General features: G+C 40.3%; 1 protein-coding gene and 1 long non-coding RNA gene across 2 annotated transcripts in view; one reads left to right on the top strand and one right to left on the bottom strand.

Annotated features, from left to right (window-relative positions):
- HS6ST1 (heparan sulfate 6-O-sulfotransferase 1) overlaps positions 1 to 17,457 on the top strand; it is a 201,883-nt gene that overhangs the window by 26,744 nt on the left and 157,682 nt on the right. The window lies entirely within an intron of this gene.
- Positions 1,182 to 17,443, bottom strand: LOC129737085 (uncharacterized). Its single transcript, XR_008734523.1, has 3 exons — positions 15,795 to 17,443; positions 8,017 to 8,224; positions 1,182 to 7,379 (listed from the first exon to the last, which is right to left on the bottom strand). It is a non-coding gene; the product is annotated as an uncharacterized LOC129737085 (long non-coding RNA).

The following is a 17,457-nucleotide window of genomic DNA, read 5'->3' as shown; positions in this document are numbered from 1 at the left end:
GAAAATGAAGTATGCCTTGTGTATGTTAAATCAGTTATATGGCCTGAGCTTGTCTGTCAAACGTAATGAAATACATATTTCTGCTGAAACTACTGTATTTTGCTTCTGGAAGGAACACAGACGATTTCACAAGTTCATGAAATACCATGAGCTGTAAATACATGGGAATTCTGTGACTGCAAAAAAAAATATTACTAAGGCAGTACAAGCTAAAGTTCATCATATTCTTTTAATATGGGGAATAGCATCATGGAACTTGGCAGACACTTATTTACTATGGCGTTTTCCTAACATTTGATGTGCCACCAATGGTAATCCAGATGTAGGAGAGAAAAACAATGGTCAGGGGAAGAGGTGGCATGTCATAATGATAGTAAAGGATTGTTGTCAATTTTGGTTTTGAACCAAAAAACATGTGGAAGAAAGGGAAAATTCTTTGTAGTGTCATTGTCATCTTGGAGGCGGGGGGAATGAAAAAACTGGGTGGGATGATAGGTTGATGAAGCACGGTAGAAATGGCTGAAATTTCTTACTAAGAAAACATCTCTTTGCAAAGTTATTAATACTGACAGCCACTTTACTGAAGAAAGGAAGACTTCTGTGATTCGGGAGATTATGCAAGAAAAGATAACTTTGTTTTAGCCCCATCAGTGTGTTGGGTTTTCTGTTAACTGCAGTGCATGGTATTAAGCCAGTTCTTAGACATGAGCTGGTAGACATGTCTGAACAAGAAAGTTTGCATTGTTATTGTGTTATTCAGCATTGCAGAAGTTTCCCAAGACTCAGTTGAATATATATGAATTTTTCATGCATGGTAATTTATTTTTGACTGTCCAAAAATGGGTGCACTTGGTATACAGAAGCGTCTATAGCCTTGCAAATATTTATAACAAATGTTGGCACTAAACATACAAGAGCTAATGCACTTATTCTGGACCCACAAGTTACCTGCGTAGAAAATGCACTTTGCTTTGGGGGAGCTGCATCAGTTAACTTCCTGCGTGGGAACACAGTCATTTTCCAGCGGTGCAATAACAGGTGTACACTCAGGGAGCTTGGAAATAGCAACCAGCCAGTAGCAAGTTTACCACATTCTTTTACCCTCCCAGGAACTATGGTTCATCTTTAAAAACCACAGAGCTGCAAAAGATTTGAGGGAGTGGGCAGAAAAGACAGGAATCCAAGCACCCATTTGGCCTAACGTTTTCTGCACAGTACGTATTTCCTAAATGTAATAAAAACTGAGCAGCTGCTGAAGAAAATGAAATCGCCACTGTCCAACCTGCTTTTTTGCTCTGTTCCTATATGTGTGTCAGAGAAAACTAAAATGAGTCCTGACTAAGTTTTGGGTTGCATTAGAATGTTGCAATGAAACTGAATAAGATGTGCCCAAGTTTATAACTGCCTTCTTTTTTAACAACCAGTTTCATTAACAAAGAAATGTCTTATTTCAGAGACTTCTTGCAAAATGCTTTAGTTTTGAAGAGAAGTTCAGCAGGTTTGCCAGTAAAAGCCTATAGAAAGTGTGTGTGCATGACTGTGGAGGCAACTGTCTTTTGACTTGAATTCTCCAGCTGCTGTAACCTAATATAGCTTTAACCTGCTCCTGTGACTGTTTTTTTCTTGTTTATGAGCACTGGAAGATAAGCGAGAGACAAGAATGTTTAGTCATGGATTTGCAGAACGTAGCATAGCACCGACCATTTGTAACACTGCTTTAAATATGAGGCTGGAGTCTATTGATGCATTCAGAGCTGAGGTTTTGTTTACAGTGTTAGAAGTTGTAAGTTCCACAGCTGAAGTGTCCCTTTCAACAAATGGTCTCAACAGCTCTGCTGGACCCAACTAACCCTAAGAGGCAAGAGATGCTGGCTGAGCAGTGGGCTGGTTTTTCCAGAGGAAAAGTCAGGCTCCTGCCTAGGTCAAAAAAGAAATGGGGGCAGAAATGCATATGCCATAGACAACTGAGGTGCTGGTCCTGTTCGTGACACCTAGGCTGTCTGTTACATAATATGAATATTATTTTTCATGCAGAACCTGCCTGTTGTTACTGGGTTCTTCTCCTTCGCAAATGTCAAGGGACCTCATTTCCATTAAACTGGAATTTCTCTTCTTCTACCCCTGTGGTATTAAGTAACTGTGTGTGACCAGTGAGTTACTTCTCTGTCCGACGTGAACTGCCAGTGTGACTGGGAGGCAGTCTTTTCAAAAGTACCTAGCAGCTGCTTTGTCAGGCAAAATCCATGATTGTTTTCAGCTTGGCTGAAACTCTCTGGCAGTTTCAGAGTGCTTATTCTCTCAGCTCTGTCATATGGTGGAAATGCAGGGAGAGGATGAGTAGGAGCCCTCTTAGCGCAATGGTATGTACCTTTTTGAAATGAGTGTTGGACCTGTAGACCTGTTGTTTGCAGGGTTTTGTCTGAAGTTGGAGGAAGGGCAAAAAATAACCAGGCTAAGTAGAAATGCAAACAAACCGTCATACTTTAATCTCAGAGGCAGTGTGGGAATCGTAAATCAGGTAGACAGCTAACAGGGCGGTTATGGGAAGCACGGCTGAGTAGGAAAGGTGAGACTTTTCTTTAAAGATACTCTAGCTGCTCGCTGACCCTGCATCCGCTAAATCTTTGTGTAGTGAGTATGACAAATAGAAAACAAAATTAATCAGAAAGAAATCAGCATTATGTAGATTTTCTCATGCACCCTTTTAACTGCATTTTCTATACTCTGAAATACATATGCAGCTGTTAACTACACACAGCAGCAAAACATTACCGCGCTCTGATTGCATGTACAATATACATGCACACAGGGTGCTCCTCTGTTCCTTTCCTCATGTTTCTTTCCCTTGCTGCCTCTCAGGATTGAAGAAAGGTTGTAATATGATGGAGTTCTTTTTCCGGAAAAGAAACCAATGAAGTTTGAAGACAGAAGAACATCATAAAGTAGCTTTTATGTTCATGTAGATACAGTTGAGATACCTCTTCATTTCTTACTTGGGCAAGCAAGGACAAAACTGGAAAGCTCATGGTTGTATTTCTAGATGTATTGCTTTAGGCACAGTTTTGAGCTTGGAACCACAGCAATGAGAATTTAATAGTCAGGAAATGTATCACAAAAATGTTTGTATTTCAGAGATCTTATATGCTCACTAACTTAATATTTTTCTGCGCTCTATCAGCTATTTTAATCATAGATATTTAATTTCTTTAAAAATGTATTTCCTACTTTCGCTTTGATGACACTTTCTTAAGACTTATAATAATCTTTACCTTTCCTTATTGTAAAGTAATCCAAAATTGACCTGCTACTATAATAGCACCTCAGGATTAAGGATTTCTAGGACCTATTTTCTGATCTATTTTAGTTTTGTGAAGCCTTGAGCTTCTGGCACAAGCCTTATATCTTCAAAAGCATGCTTATTTTTAATATAGCTATAATATAGGGCCCAGACTGAGACACCTTTGGCCTGATTTTGAGAAGTTCCCAAGCTTCCAGCAGATGCTTTGCAAGCGATGCCTGTCCAGAGATTTCAGGTTTTCAGTTTCATCATATTGAACTTGCTAAATGTTTTCCTTAAAAGTTTCTCTGTCTCACTTTCCAGTTTTGCAAATGGTATCAGTAATACCACTGCTGTCCTGCACTTCAAGGTTCTCATCATAAGCTTTCTGAGCTTTTTTTGTAACTACACAATGATAGTAGCACTGTATTTGTTATGCTTTTGATGTGCAAGAATATTCTACTTGTGTACCTATTTGTAATTTTCTCCAGATCAGGCAGTCTCATTTCTCAGCTTTTAATCTTGTAACACCCCAAAGTTTGAGGGATTTTTCCAGTTAGAGAGAGAATGCAAAGCTCGTTGAACTCTGCATAATGTGCCTTGGGCAACCAAAGGTTCTGGACAGTGCAAGCTGCAGGCCCTCACCCTGTGTACCAAGTCTGTGTGTCACCTCCTTGGTCCAGCACAGCTGAGAAGTTGAGGGAGGGAAGCATGCAAGAGGGATCTGTTGCGGTCATGCATGCAGAAACAGTGTAAGAGAGGGCTTTGATAGATGTAAGTAAGTGTTATGGACTTAAATCTGCCCTGCAGGGCAAGAGTGGGCAGTAGGGTCGGTGCAAGTCCACTGAGAGCTGAAGTTATTTGCACCAGGTAAAGACAGAATTTACTGAGAATATCAGAGAATTAGATTTCAGTCCTGAAAACCTTAATACATCTTTGTTTTCACGATCTGACTTGACCTGTGATACACAGTTGCTTGCCTGCACACTCAGGATTTAACTTTTTGGGGGGCAAACCGATACTGTGGAATCGTGTTGATTAGCAGTTGCAGCAGGAGGATTATACTCTGGTGAGAGCCCAGTTGCTGTTGCAAAGTTCCTTCAGTCTTCTTACTGTGTTTGCTGGGTTAACGGTCTGTAAGTGATAATTGGGTGAAGGGTTTGTTCTCTTATTTTCTTTAAAACTCTTTGATTTGCTTTATTTCTAGTTTCAGGGCTCTACCTTATTGCTGGTGGGTGACCAGTTAATATTCTGGAAACTGGAGGGTTTTTTTTAAAAAGGATTGATGCCTTCAACATTAAAAAAAATAATTCCTTTGCATTAGTCCATTTTAACAGCCAAGGCAATTTTCCGCATGGTGGCTTTATGGAAATGGGTTGCAGCTCTTGCCAACCATGACCAGAACATTACAGGAAATGTATTTTCATGGAAGATTTGCTGCAATTGCCAACTGGAGAAAGGGAGGGGGACAGGGGTTTGTTCTGTTAATGGACAACTGCGTGCCATGATGTGAATCCCTTCTGTTAATTTAAATTGGTTTGCACTTTCCACTATTGCTTGTTCCATGCTGAAAGAAATAGTCACTGATATGCCATTTCCCTCTGTGAGGACTGAAGTGTTTTGGCATAGCATGACACCCTACGTTGAAATGGGGTGAACCACAAATGCTTTTAGGTGTCTGACAGAGATAATTTAAACGGTACAAACAATTGGAATATTTCTGTGGAGTGGCTTGGTCAGAACCAGAACTAATATAAATTGGCTTTGCAGCATCAGTGCTTATAGGTGGTAGTCTCTTACATGATTTACAGCAGTACTGAATGAGTTTTTACATCTGCAGATATTTGTGCACAAGCATGACTTTAAGCATGTGAAAAGTCTCTTTAACTTAAAAACTTTAGCCTGAAAGCCTGAAGGTTTCGGTGGGTTTTGGTGCACTGCGTGTGTATTTTATTATTTTTTTTTTTTCATAGCTGCTACAGCTGAAAGTGTGATACTTTCCAAGTACAAGCAGCAATGATATGTGGCCTTATTTATACGCGAAAATGTTATCTATGCTGGGAATATATGATTGCTTGCAGGAAAAAGCACTGCATGACTGATTCCGCTATGGTAAATATTTGAATTCCAGTAGGTCAATTATCAATTCCATATGAGTATTTTCCGGTTCTTACTGCATACATAGGAGATGAGAACAAAAGAGAAACAGAAAAGAACAGAGGATGAGCAGAGAACATAGATGCTATCCTCTAAGCTAAACTCCTTGTTCCTGTCAAAGTAGATTGGAACTGCAGGGCAGGGATACCTCTTACACACTCCTGTGGGGTCTGGCCAGCGTTTTCTTAGTCTTTCTGCAGCTTGATTTCAGCCTTCTCTTGCAAGAAGTTTAAAGTTGAGCTCTGTAAGTTTGTATTGACCCTGACACTGGATAGGCAACTTAGTTGAAACAGAGTTTAATAGACATTTTACTTGAAATTGGCAAATGTCATTCTAAAAAAACTGATGAGGTAGGATTTTCTTTTAAGAGTAGAGTTAATGCCGAACTGGGGTGGGGGTGGTAAGCCCATCCAGATGGTAGAAATACTGTTTGTAAGAATAGTTTTGGAGGGGTTGAGGTTTTTGTAGTCATGTATGGAATTTATAGAATTTTCAATGGTTGTGTTGGTTTTGCTTTGAATTTAATGTCTACTGTGTCATGTTTGTAATTATATGAGTAGGGAAAGAGGAAATGGTGAAGTAAGACTAATTTGATAAAATTACCCTGAACATACAATAGATGTATTATTTCTTGACAAGTTGCCAATCTGTGTGTTAGAAAAAAAACATTTAGTCCTTTAATTTCCCATTCCCAACAAGGATGAATTGGTTTAGCTATGTTTGCTTGCTGAGCAGAAAAAATTTGACTGATCAATTGAAGCTCACCCTTTTGAGGAGGTACCAGTTTATAGTAAGAGCATGTATTGGATTAATATAGTTGATATAGTTTGTGGCATATGATACATTTAAAGTCTGTTTTTAATTTTGATCTTGTCAGCGCATCATAATAATGTTGCACAGTTTATTCTGCTATACCTGTCATGTTTTCACATTAAGTGTGTGTTACGCAGAGAGAAGTACTGCAGTAAGCTGGAAGAAATCGGGAAGAGTGAGCATGGTGGAGAGGTAGGACCTTGGAAGAGATGACACTGTCTTGCTTCCTCTTTGTGAGTACTCTGAGGGAGTACGAGATACAGTGCTTATGTCCTTGTAAAGCTTGGTGACAGTAGTGAGAGAGTACAAAGGGTGAATGGTTTCCAAAGATTTCTGTAGTACCTTGAATGTGAGACTTTGAAAAACATGCATAAAACTCTTGACACTGGAAAAGGAATTTTATTCAGAGGTGAGGTGGGGGAATCAGTCATACAGTGCCTTATCCTGCAAGGGGACAAGGCAACCTTTCTGTACTGGCCTTATTTACTGCTTGTCTTCTGGACAAAGGTATATGCAATGAACAGCCTTCACTAAATGTGGTACTTTGAAACAGTGAGGAAGGGAAAAGGGGGGAGGGAGGAGAGTAAAAATAAAACCTTAAGTCCTGTCTGTACAGTTATATACAAACAGGGAGCGAAGCCTATGCATGCACTGCATGACTCCTGCTTTCTCTTTGCCTTTTATTGATCGGTAGCCATTCTTCTTAGTGTAGATAATTGAAGTCTGGGCTACTTGGTGGAAGACTTGAAGTTCAATAAAGCAGTCAAATGAGGCACAGTGCAATAGTGCAGTCATTTTGCAAATCCACATTCCTATCAATGCCTGTTTCCACCTGACTGAAGTGGCTTCTGTGGTAGATTGGATATGACATGCCATCTTGTATCCCAAAGACAGAGTTATTAAACCAATGTACCATGCGTGACTTCTGAACATAGTATCACCACAGGATTGTTAAACATTCACTAGGACAGGAAGAAATCCAGGCTTTATGAAGAAAATCAAACTTTCCTGTGCCAACTGATTATTAAAAACTTGATGAAAAATTACAGTTCAGGATGATTGTGCCACACTGTGCACTTGGAGAGCTATACATAGCTTGTTTCCTTTCTGAGTCCTGTCAGCAAGGCAGCTTCTGAAAGAGAAAAGGACGCAGCGTAACTGAATGAAACAATGGATTTTTTTTGCCTATTGGTAGATGGATATGGTGCTTGGAAAAAAAGTAGCTTTAATCGTTCGTGTGATCAGTGCTCAGCTTGGAATAACTCTGAGACAAATGAGCCACATGCACCTGGTGCTTGGTGCAGAGCAGTAGAAGCTTCCAGTCAGTCAACAGGTTATTTAGCTGATGGATGCTAGTAGATACGTGTTGGCATGGATGAATGTAGTAATGATTTTTGGGGAAGAAACAGTATATTTACAATGCCTGTTTCAGGAATAAACATTAGATACTTGAACTAGAAGTGACATTAAAAGCTTGATATCAACTCATAAAAGTTGAGAAATGCAGAGTTAAAGCTTAAGAGTCCTTAAGGTCTTGTTTGCCTTGGCCATTACAGCATCTAAAAAGACAATATTTTGATTCTGTGTCTCTTACAAATATGTAAGAGATGGATACGTCTCTCATGTCTGAGGAGCCATACAAGTTGGAGTAAATGACAGAGGGTCCATCTCTGATTTCTTTATTCATTGCAGTACTTCAAAGGATGGAGCAGTCTGTCAGTTTGCTTATGCAGGAAGTTTTCTTTTCAGCATCTGATTATCCTACTGACCTTTTTGTTTGGAATTGATTTTTTTTTTCTTTTCTTTTTGGTCATGATAAAGAGTAGTGATGATCTCAGTGTCTTGAAATTTTCTGTGTTTTGTTTTTTGCCCTGGTTGGGTATCTGGCTCCAAGCACTGAATTAACATATTTTGGTAATCCACTTGCTGCTGTAGTTCTGCAGTGAATCTTCCTCACTGGACTGGGAATGGCTTTATCTAGGAAGTGAAAAAACAATAGGCTGAAGGCAAAGTTTTAGAAAGTTTTTTTTATAATTGCTTTACGAATAGACTCAAGTTCATACGAGACCTGCAGTGATTCAGAAAAATCCCAGCTGGCTCCTTGCCACACAAATTATAAGAAACAGTTTAACAGGCAGATGTTTTAGTTATGAAACAGCCCGCCCCTATGATCAGTAGCTGTTCTGAAAGGAATCATATCCTCAAACACACCTGAAGTGGCTGCAGGAAGGAGCAATGGTACTTGTGACTTGAACACAGAGTCTGCGTGTCATTATTAACAGATGTGGCTGGTTTATCTTGAGCATATCCTTTTGGTCGTGTTATGCAATTCCATTCATTGATAAGGTGTCCTGCTAAGCACCCAGTGAAGGGTGTCTCAAGAGGAGAAAATTTGTATGGTGATCTTTGAAATCGCAATCCACAAAAGCCTATTGTTTGTATTACTGCTGTTCATTCTTTTTACAGGTTAGAGAATACCTGAAAAGAAGCAAAGTTGATTATTTTTTTGCAGTCTAAACCAAGTACTTCCCCTCTCTTGAATATAGAGAAAGGTCCTCTGCTGCTAGAGGTTATGGTTGGGGGACACTGTAGAAATGTATAGTCAGCCTCATCACAAAATGGAACTGAAGACACAGAAGAATTTACACCGTTCATTCCTGTCTGATTAATTGCTTCATCACAGATTGTCCTATCTGTTGTTAATGTAAAGAGAGAAGTTGGCTTTTCTGAGACAGCTGAGTGTCTTTGGAAGTTGGGCTTAAACTGGCTGTTTTACAGGTCAGTTGGTTTTCCACTTTCTCTTAAACACTTTGCTGGCTGGGTGTTTGTATTTGCAGCTGAATAGCTGATGCTTCAAAAGAGAAAAGGATAAGAAAAGAAAAATTGCTATTTTTTCAGTTGCTATGAATTGATGTCGGTATCCCATCATCAACCAGTTACTCTGTCTTACTGCTGAGCTGCAGACTTGCAGCTGAAGTCTGAGCTTTCCTATAGCAAAGGTCGAGTGCTCCCCTGCCACATGCCCAGTGCCAGCATGCTGCTGTGTTGCATGAAAGCGGATTTGGCACAGTTTAGCCAGCAGTGGTGATAATTTGTTTGCCTAGTATTGTTAGTGAAAGGGTGAGCAGTGAGGCTCACTGAGTCTTGTATCCTGTAAGTTAATAGGAAGTAGTAACACTGCAGTGCATGGGATCTGAGGCTCTCCTGTGTTTCGTTTTTTGTTTTGTTGCGGTTTTTTTTTTTAAGAAAGAAGAAGTAAGAAGCTTTCATCGTTATCTAACAAAATATTGTGTAACTTTACTGCTTTTTGACTGCTGTATGCTAATAAAAATAAAATAGTGAGAGAGTGCTTCTTGCAGCTGCATTTCTCGCGTGAAGCAAGCAAGTATTACAAGTCCATGATGCAGTGTTGGTACTTGATATCCCAGAGCCAGGGTCTTACCAGATTGGGGGGAAAAAAAAAAATAAAAAATCCCAGCTTCTATTTCAGTACATAATTAGTGCACTTAGCCTCCAGCAACTAGAAAGACAGAGGTCCGGTGCTAAGAAGAGCTGTGGAGGTGCTGATGAAGGGAAAGACAGATTCACCATTTTGAGCTATTTCCTTTGCCCTTAACATCACTGTTAAGCTCTGGATTTCTGATCAAAGATACCTTTTCTACCCAGGGCAATGCTGAGACCATTAAAATCAAAACTTGACAGTAAGATTTGGTATTTGGGGTTATAAACTAACTCCATTGAAAAATGCTTTCAATATCACTGGAGCAAGGCAGCGTGCAGCCTGGAAAATGTGGAGGAGGCTTCTGTGTTACATGGGTAAGATCTGGGGCAATAATGTCTGCAATAAATAGAGGAATTTCATGGATGTTCTACCAGAGCTGGGTACTTTTCTTAAATGGAGTAGGAAGACGCAAATGGATCATTCATCCTTTCTGCAAACAGTAAATGAAATAAAAAGCTTCATTGGGTTTTGTTTTCCTTCCTTCAGGCAGCAGCTGAATTGCAATTATACTTTGATTTTTTTTTTTTTTCCCCACATTATTAGAAGGAGAAAAAAAGCTATTTCTTATTACAGCATTACCAATTCAGGGATGAAAGTGAAAATGTTTATTTACTTCTGTTATGGAGGTTGCATGCATCATCCCACTTGCATTGCCATTGGTGGCAAAGCTCTTACTGTATTCAATGACAATTGGGTTGTCCTCTTGCTGGGAACAGGAGATGCTGTGATCAGCTTGATTAGTGACAATGAAGAGAGTGTTCGGAGCAAAGGGATTGAAAAACAACTCACAAAAATGTGGAAAAATGTATTACAAAAACATCCAGCTATCATATCTGTGGGCCTCATAATAATTTTAGGGAAATTAAACAATGCCAGTGGACTCTGAAAACATGAGGTGATCAGTAAAAAATACCCGATTGTTGGAAAATTCTTCCCTGAGGGAAGAAGTCTCTCTTTGGAAAATAATTCTTTCAAAACCGATACAGCAAAGATGTTAAAATTAACGTTTCCAAAGCATAACATGAGAGGCGTGTGGCTTTGGTGTGGTTTCGTTTGTCTCTAGGCAGCCTCTGTGGGTGCCCCAGCTTGGCAAGGCTCGATACCTGCACGCGCACGAGGGGGGCCAGGGGCGTCCCTGCAGCGCTCTCCAGATGTGGAGGAGGCCCAGGTACTGGGTTCCCAGTCTACACAACCGACCTATGCTGCTCTGTGCTCAGGGCTTTTAAATGGGGTTAGTTATCTGAAGACTTGCTTGTGCAGAGTAGGAGATGGAGAGTAGCTAGTGTATTTTAAATTTGTGCTTCTCGTGCTGGCAGGCATGGAGCAGAGCTAATTCTGTTGGAGTTTTACAGTGTCTGAGCCAAAGTTTATGTAGTCCGTGTCTCTTCTGTTTGGTGAATGATCCTCAAACAGAAAGTAATCAGTCTGTCTTTTTTGTTAAAGACCAAAAAAAAGCACCCTTGAAATTGAAGACAGGAGAACGTGTGTTCAGAAAGGAACACAAATGACTTTTTAAAATTGTTAATGCCTTGCTCCAAGTAGAAAGGTTTTAAATTTAAACAACAGTTTTAAAGTGATGAAAAATGACTTAAATATGTCCTTTGTTCTAAATCTTTTGATGCATTTGCTTTCTCTTGAGAATAAACTTGAGCAGAGCAGTGATAATTCTCTAATGGTGCTAACTTTTAATTCTTTACTGGCATTTATATTTAGAAACCCAAACCTTCAGTACTTATTCAGGACTGGGTTAATGCAACCCTGGGTTTGTTCTGCCACTACCTGAGCACACACAGAGGGAGGGAACGGGTTCTGGCCAGGCTTTGCACAGGCACATACCTGAAGCACCAGCTGCCATAGCTCTTGGGAGAGCTCCTTGCACCCAGGAGGAGCTTAATGGTCCCACAGGCCAATTACCGTTTCAGCGGGCTGAAGCCACCCTGGGACTTTGCTTGCCTTAGATCTGAAAACTTTCTACTCTTCCAAGAAGAATAGAGAGGGGGAAACAACTCTGTTAGACACACACGAGTTACTGGGCTGTGAACTGGGAGTTGGTGGTTCTTGGAGAGCTGAGAGGAAACTAATTGATGTAAGTCCCAGCTCCACACCCTTGTTTTACTGCAAGAGTCAGTATCCCCTGGCTTCAGCAGCTGCTCTTCCTTTTCCTTGGGTGCAGCCAGGATTCATGTTACTCCTTATTATAAGAAGCTTGATACTTCGTAGTTCAGTCTGTCTTCTCCATGCTCATCCTATGCAGGTGGGAATGCAGTTACTCCCTGCTTCTTGGGTGTTTGGAGGTGATGGAAAAAAGCATGAAGCAGATGTTGGCAAAAATGGGCAGATTAATTGGTTTGGGTTGGATTCGTGGGGTTTGTTTTTTTTAGTTTTGGTGGGGTTTTTTGTTTTGTTGGGTTTGGTTTTTTTCAGCACTGCTTTTTCTGAAGAATAGCATTTCACAGAGGGGGTATGTCATTATTGCAGATTTCAGACTGGGTAGCTTAATTGATCGCTACCCAAATGGCACATCCTTGTCTTTAATAATTATTTATCCTGCTAGATTAAACACCATGCATTTTAACTGGTTTTGGGGAGGAGGGGAGAGAGAGGAGGAATTGTCAGCAAACACTGAAATGACTATTCCTGATCCTCCTTATATCTCCAGTTGCTGCAGGAATTCTAATGCTGCAATTTCAGATTCTTTCTCAGCTTCTTGGTCTTGGAAGTTTAAGCAGGTGTGTACAGTGGTAGGCAGCCTGCAGGATTGGGCTTTTTGGGTTTTAAAGATTTGCTGCTTATACTGTGCTTCCTATTTTCAAATCAATTAATGAACTTCTGGTGACTGAACTTCCCTTTCAATGTTTGTGAGGGTGATCCCAGGCTCAAGAGCACCTTCTATTTTATCAACTTTTTTTTTTTTTTTTTTTTTAATATAGTTTTGGTTGTAGTTCTGTCTGTCTCACTTTGAAGTGCTGTTGTTGGCAAGTTTTGATTCTTTCCATGGCCACTTTTCCCCTCTACAGAGGAAGGTGTGTCTGTAAGACAGAAATGTGTATCATCCTATGAAACCTCAGTCTCAATGAAAAAGAGTAGTGCCAGAAGATGAGGCAATGACATTCTGACCAGCTGAAAAACTTTGCACCTCTGTAATGCATCATCGTGGGCTTTCCCCACCCTTGGCCAAATTTCCGCAGGCCTTGCCCTAGATGAGGGATGACCGTGGCTACGAAGACTACAGAGCTCTCAGACTGAGAAGTCGTTCACAGTAAAACATACCAGTTTCCACGGTAAGGTGTACCAAACCTGGGCTGATAATTTTTTTTTTTTTTTCCTTTTGCCCATTATCAGCTTGTAAATTTGTGGTATGGTTCTAGAAATCTGTGTCTCTTCGGGAGAAAATCTGATTTGAGGAATTTGGAAGCAAACCCTGTTTGGCACGGAGTTTCTTTAGGAAGGCTTTTGTCTTGCAGCCCTGTTGTTTCCCAATTGATTGAAATGGTTTGGAGAGGAGGAGGAGCATGAACACTATGGTCTTTACTTTCAGCTTAGAAAACAAGTATTTGCATTACTTAAATTTGCTTTTCACTGGATTTTTCTCAAAAAACTCAGATCTATAAAGACCTCTCAGTGTTTCTGAGACATCAGAAAAAAGTCATCCAGGCATGACATCTTTAATTGAGTTTACAAAGCTGGGGAGATTTCAGGCCCCATGCCCTGCCGTTTAGCACTGGGGTAGTTTTTAAAAAATGTGCATTGCTCACTTTACTCCACTGAATCTATGGCACTACCTGGGATGAATGTTGGATTCTTTTCTTCATTCATTTACTTTCTCTTTCTGATTATGTGTTTTCACATTGCTTTCAGTTAGAGTAAGTATCAGGGTGTGTTAGTCTTTAGCATGTGAACAATAACCAATTTCTACCATCAAAGGTGAGGCAGTAAAAGCTGCAAAATATGCAGGTTCTGGACTGGCATTCAGTATTCCTTCTCCTTTTCTGGACTCTTTCCACCGACAGCCCTTCAGGTGAGTGGGGTGAGGTGAATTGCTCTGGTCAGAGACACAGGCTGTGGCTACCTCAGTGCTGCAGCCACCATGAGCACAGCTGCTCCATCCAAAGCTGTGCTGCCTCTATGTAATACCTGATTTTTGGCGCTGGTAGTACCTCATGTTGCCTGGTACAAAGTACCTGCATATTGTCTAGTAGTCTGGATAGATTTTACAGCTCACACTGAAGTCTCTGCAGTCAGAATTATGCTGTTATCAATAACCTCTACTTTCCAGTTCACAGTTTGCTTTAACTACAGACCAAGTGATGTTACGTATATTCTTTGGTTGACTTATGTAGTTTCTTCTTGATTGTACTTGTGCAAGTGTTTGGGGGCCAGACTTCAAAACAATATTCCTGAAAGAAGCTGATTTAAATAGATTTTTCTCTAATCCACATCACTTTGACTTACACAAGGTTCCACAAATGTCTGCCTCAACACAGCTGAGAGAAAGACCAAAGCATGATGTTAAAGCATGGATGAAATCTTGATTTAGTTTTTCCTCATCCTATGTCCAGTGTTTTCAGTTGCTGTAGCATTATATCCCAAGACCACTAACACTGCTGTTACTCAAAAACAGTGTTAACAGGAGTTAGTGCAATGCAGCAGGAACATTAAGTTCTGCAATGCTGCTACAGTGTGCACAAGCCAAACAACCTGTGGGGCTCCCTGGATGTGGTCTTTGCACTGTTGCCAGCCTGCACAGGAAATTTAAAGTTTGCTTTGCCTATTTCACCTGCACACAGCCACTTACCATAGCAAAACAAGCCCAGTGATGATGCCTGTAAGGCTCTTGACTTTGTCAACGTGTATTTTTGTTACCTTTCCCGCCTCTGTTTAATCTACTTTTATGATGGTAGGCAGTGCTGTGGTAGATGGCTGTCATTCCTGTAAGTGCTGCCCTTTTTTGCCTTATTCCTTTGCCCATGCAATTTGAAATGTATACACCCTCTGGCCGTTGTGTCGTTCCCCTCACCTGCAGTGTACCCAGAGCCTCCCAAGCTGGCCTGCCGCTGCACGCAGTATTGTCGTTAGTGCAGCAGGTAAAACTGGAGGGTTATTTCTAGGCATGTGTTAATGTAAAGGAGCTGATGAATGTCATCACAAGCCTGTGGTGTACCTTAAGGAGTTCTAACCTTCAGGATTGCTGAAGGATGCTTGTTCACAGTGTAGGCAGATTTTTATCTACAGTTCAGATTTCTAGTCTAAACGCCTGTGAATGCTTTCTTATTTCTTACTGTTGCATTTGAAAAATTTCTTCTCAGTCATAGTTGTTGAAACCTTATTTCCTTGTGTGTGGATAGTTTTTATATAGTTGGTTTTATTTTATATATAAAGCACTGAAAGAATAATGATCATTGTATTCCACAGTTGATATTCTGCAGTTTTAAGTGATAAATTGTCTAAAAAAGTTTTTTGAAAGAAGGAGGGTTTTTTCTGCTGACTCTGTAATCTTTTTGGTTTTCCACAGATTCTGTAGCATGAGCGCCATTTGTTTGTAGTTTAGTATTTAAAATCCTGCAGATTTGGGCATGTGGAATTGTTCTTTAGGTGCTTTAATTATATTTTTTTTTATTATTATTTCCGAGATTATCTTTGTTGGTAATCTATATATAAATAGTCTATTATAATGCCTAATCCTTTGTTAAAGGACCTGGAAGGATCAATGGTTCTGTAAAAGAATAATTAGCTGCTTTTTCCCCGTTACACTGAATTGAATTTTCAGTCTGCATTGTATTGACTTTTAACAGTTTATTGAAAATGAGATTTGAGAAAGTCAGACTCTCACCTGACAGGCTAATCAGTCAATTGCTAATAGACCTGTGATGCTCCACAGCCACTAGCTAATAGATTTTCTATTGTTCCATCCTTGCTGATCAGATAATCTGTTTCAGTAGTTGAGCTAAGGTATGCCCAAATGGCACTTCTCAGAGCATGAAGACCCTAAAATTTCCTTATACAAAGTTTCCATTGATTCCACTTTGTAATTTGCACGCTTCTTACCTGCTTTTCTCCCCTTCCTCTTCCAACTCTGCTGTTTATTTAGTCTAGAGATCCTGAAAGGTAGGAGACTCATGGTTCTGCAAACTTCATTCTCTTAACATCCATGCAGCAGCTAGCACATAGAAGGCAGGAGCACACTTCCTTACCCTTGGTGTAGCTGTGGTGAGTGGTGGCTGCTCTGTCAGCACTACCCTCCGTGGCTGTGGCTGCATTCACGAGACTTCTGGGTGTCATGGCTGCTCCTTTCTGGTTGGGACACACAGATGCAGAGTAGTGTCACGTGCTGCAGCTTCACTTGTCAGAATGCAAGTAATGTCAGTGTGGGTAAAACTTTTCTCTGTAAGGAAGCTAAAGTTTAGAGAGCTCCCTAAAAGCCTGTAATCTGCCGTGAAATTTATGAGGATAAAAATGGACCATCACAGATGGACATTATTAACAAATGAGTTAATGCCAATGAAGCATGAAAGGGAAGTGAAAACGTAGTGGATGATATTGTTTCTCTGTAAGAATTAGACTCTAAAAATAAGCCTTTGAGTTCATCTTGTGTACTGCTGCACAGTGTGGATTCATCCAGGAAAGCATGTCTCCTTGCCTCTGCTAGGACTACTCTTGAAATTAAACCAGTGTGAAAGATACTGCCAAAATACTACATGGAAAAAAGAAGTCTGACTGTGAGGAGCATGTCTGGGCTCTGTAGGTCTAAATATGAGCAAGCGAAGGTGCTTGGAGTTCTGTCAGTAACTCTGCAGTGAGCAGCCACCTCTGTTTCTGCACAGAAACAGACAACTGGTTTTAACCAGGATCAGAAGTTAGCAGCTCCTCCTTTTTTATCTATAAGCTTAATAGGACAATCCATTAAATTATTTATCTTCAGGGGAGGGGAAGAACAGTAAATAGGCAAAAAATTCTATTTGAGTCTCTGCATTGTTTTGTGTACTGCACATCCCCACCCATCTCCTGGTCCTGACAGTTTTCATTTTCAGAAATTTTAGCTTAATGAATGTTGGGATGTGGGAACGGATGGATGGACGCACCCACACACCCACACCACACCCCTTTCATAATAATTTATTGATGTGTGGACAAATCACTTATTCCTAAAAATAACAAGAAATGGTTTTAAGGGTAGTTCCCAAGCAATGTATTTAAAAGAAGAAAACTACCACCTTTATGATCAATTTCCACTTCTTTACTAGAACTGTAAAAATAATCTTCAAAGAAAGTATTCCATGTGTTAGACATGGAAGTGTTGATGCAGCGATACATCCAGCTTTGAATACAGAAATTATTTATGGAAAGATGGTTGTGCCATGAACCTGAGTTTTAAAAACTCAGAATGTTTTAGAGACTCCAAATGTAGTTTCATGTTGTTGTTGTTGCCGTGTTTATGTGACTTTGAGCCCTGGAAATCAGGGCTTGTTAGACCTCTTAGGCTTTGGTCTAGTTTCGCAGTCTTTGCTGTCTAGCCTGCACTGCAGTAATGGTAACTTTTTTACGCTGCCCTTGATTTGAGTGGTGAGCTTTTAAAGTCAAATGAAAATGGTACTGATTTGCTTAAACTCTCTGTTTCTATTTAATATCAATGCCTGAAGCGCGATGGCTCATTCGCAGCTCTGAGTTGTGAGTTTCAGCCACATGGTGCTGTCAGGTGTGAGGTGAGAGC

Source organism: Falco cherrug, chromosome 11 (assembly GCF_023634085.1).
Source record: "Falco cherrug isolate bFalChe1 chromosome 11, bFalChe1.pri, whole genome shotgun sequence".
NCBI lineage: Eukaryota > Metazoa > Chordata > Aves > Falconiformes > Falconidae > Falco > Falco cherrug.
The sequence above is the reverse complement of the archived record's forward strand: the minus strand, read 5'-3'. Positions and strand labels throughout refer to the sequence as shown.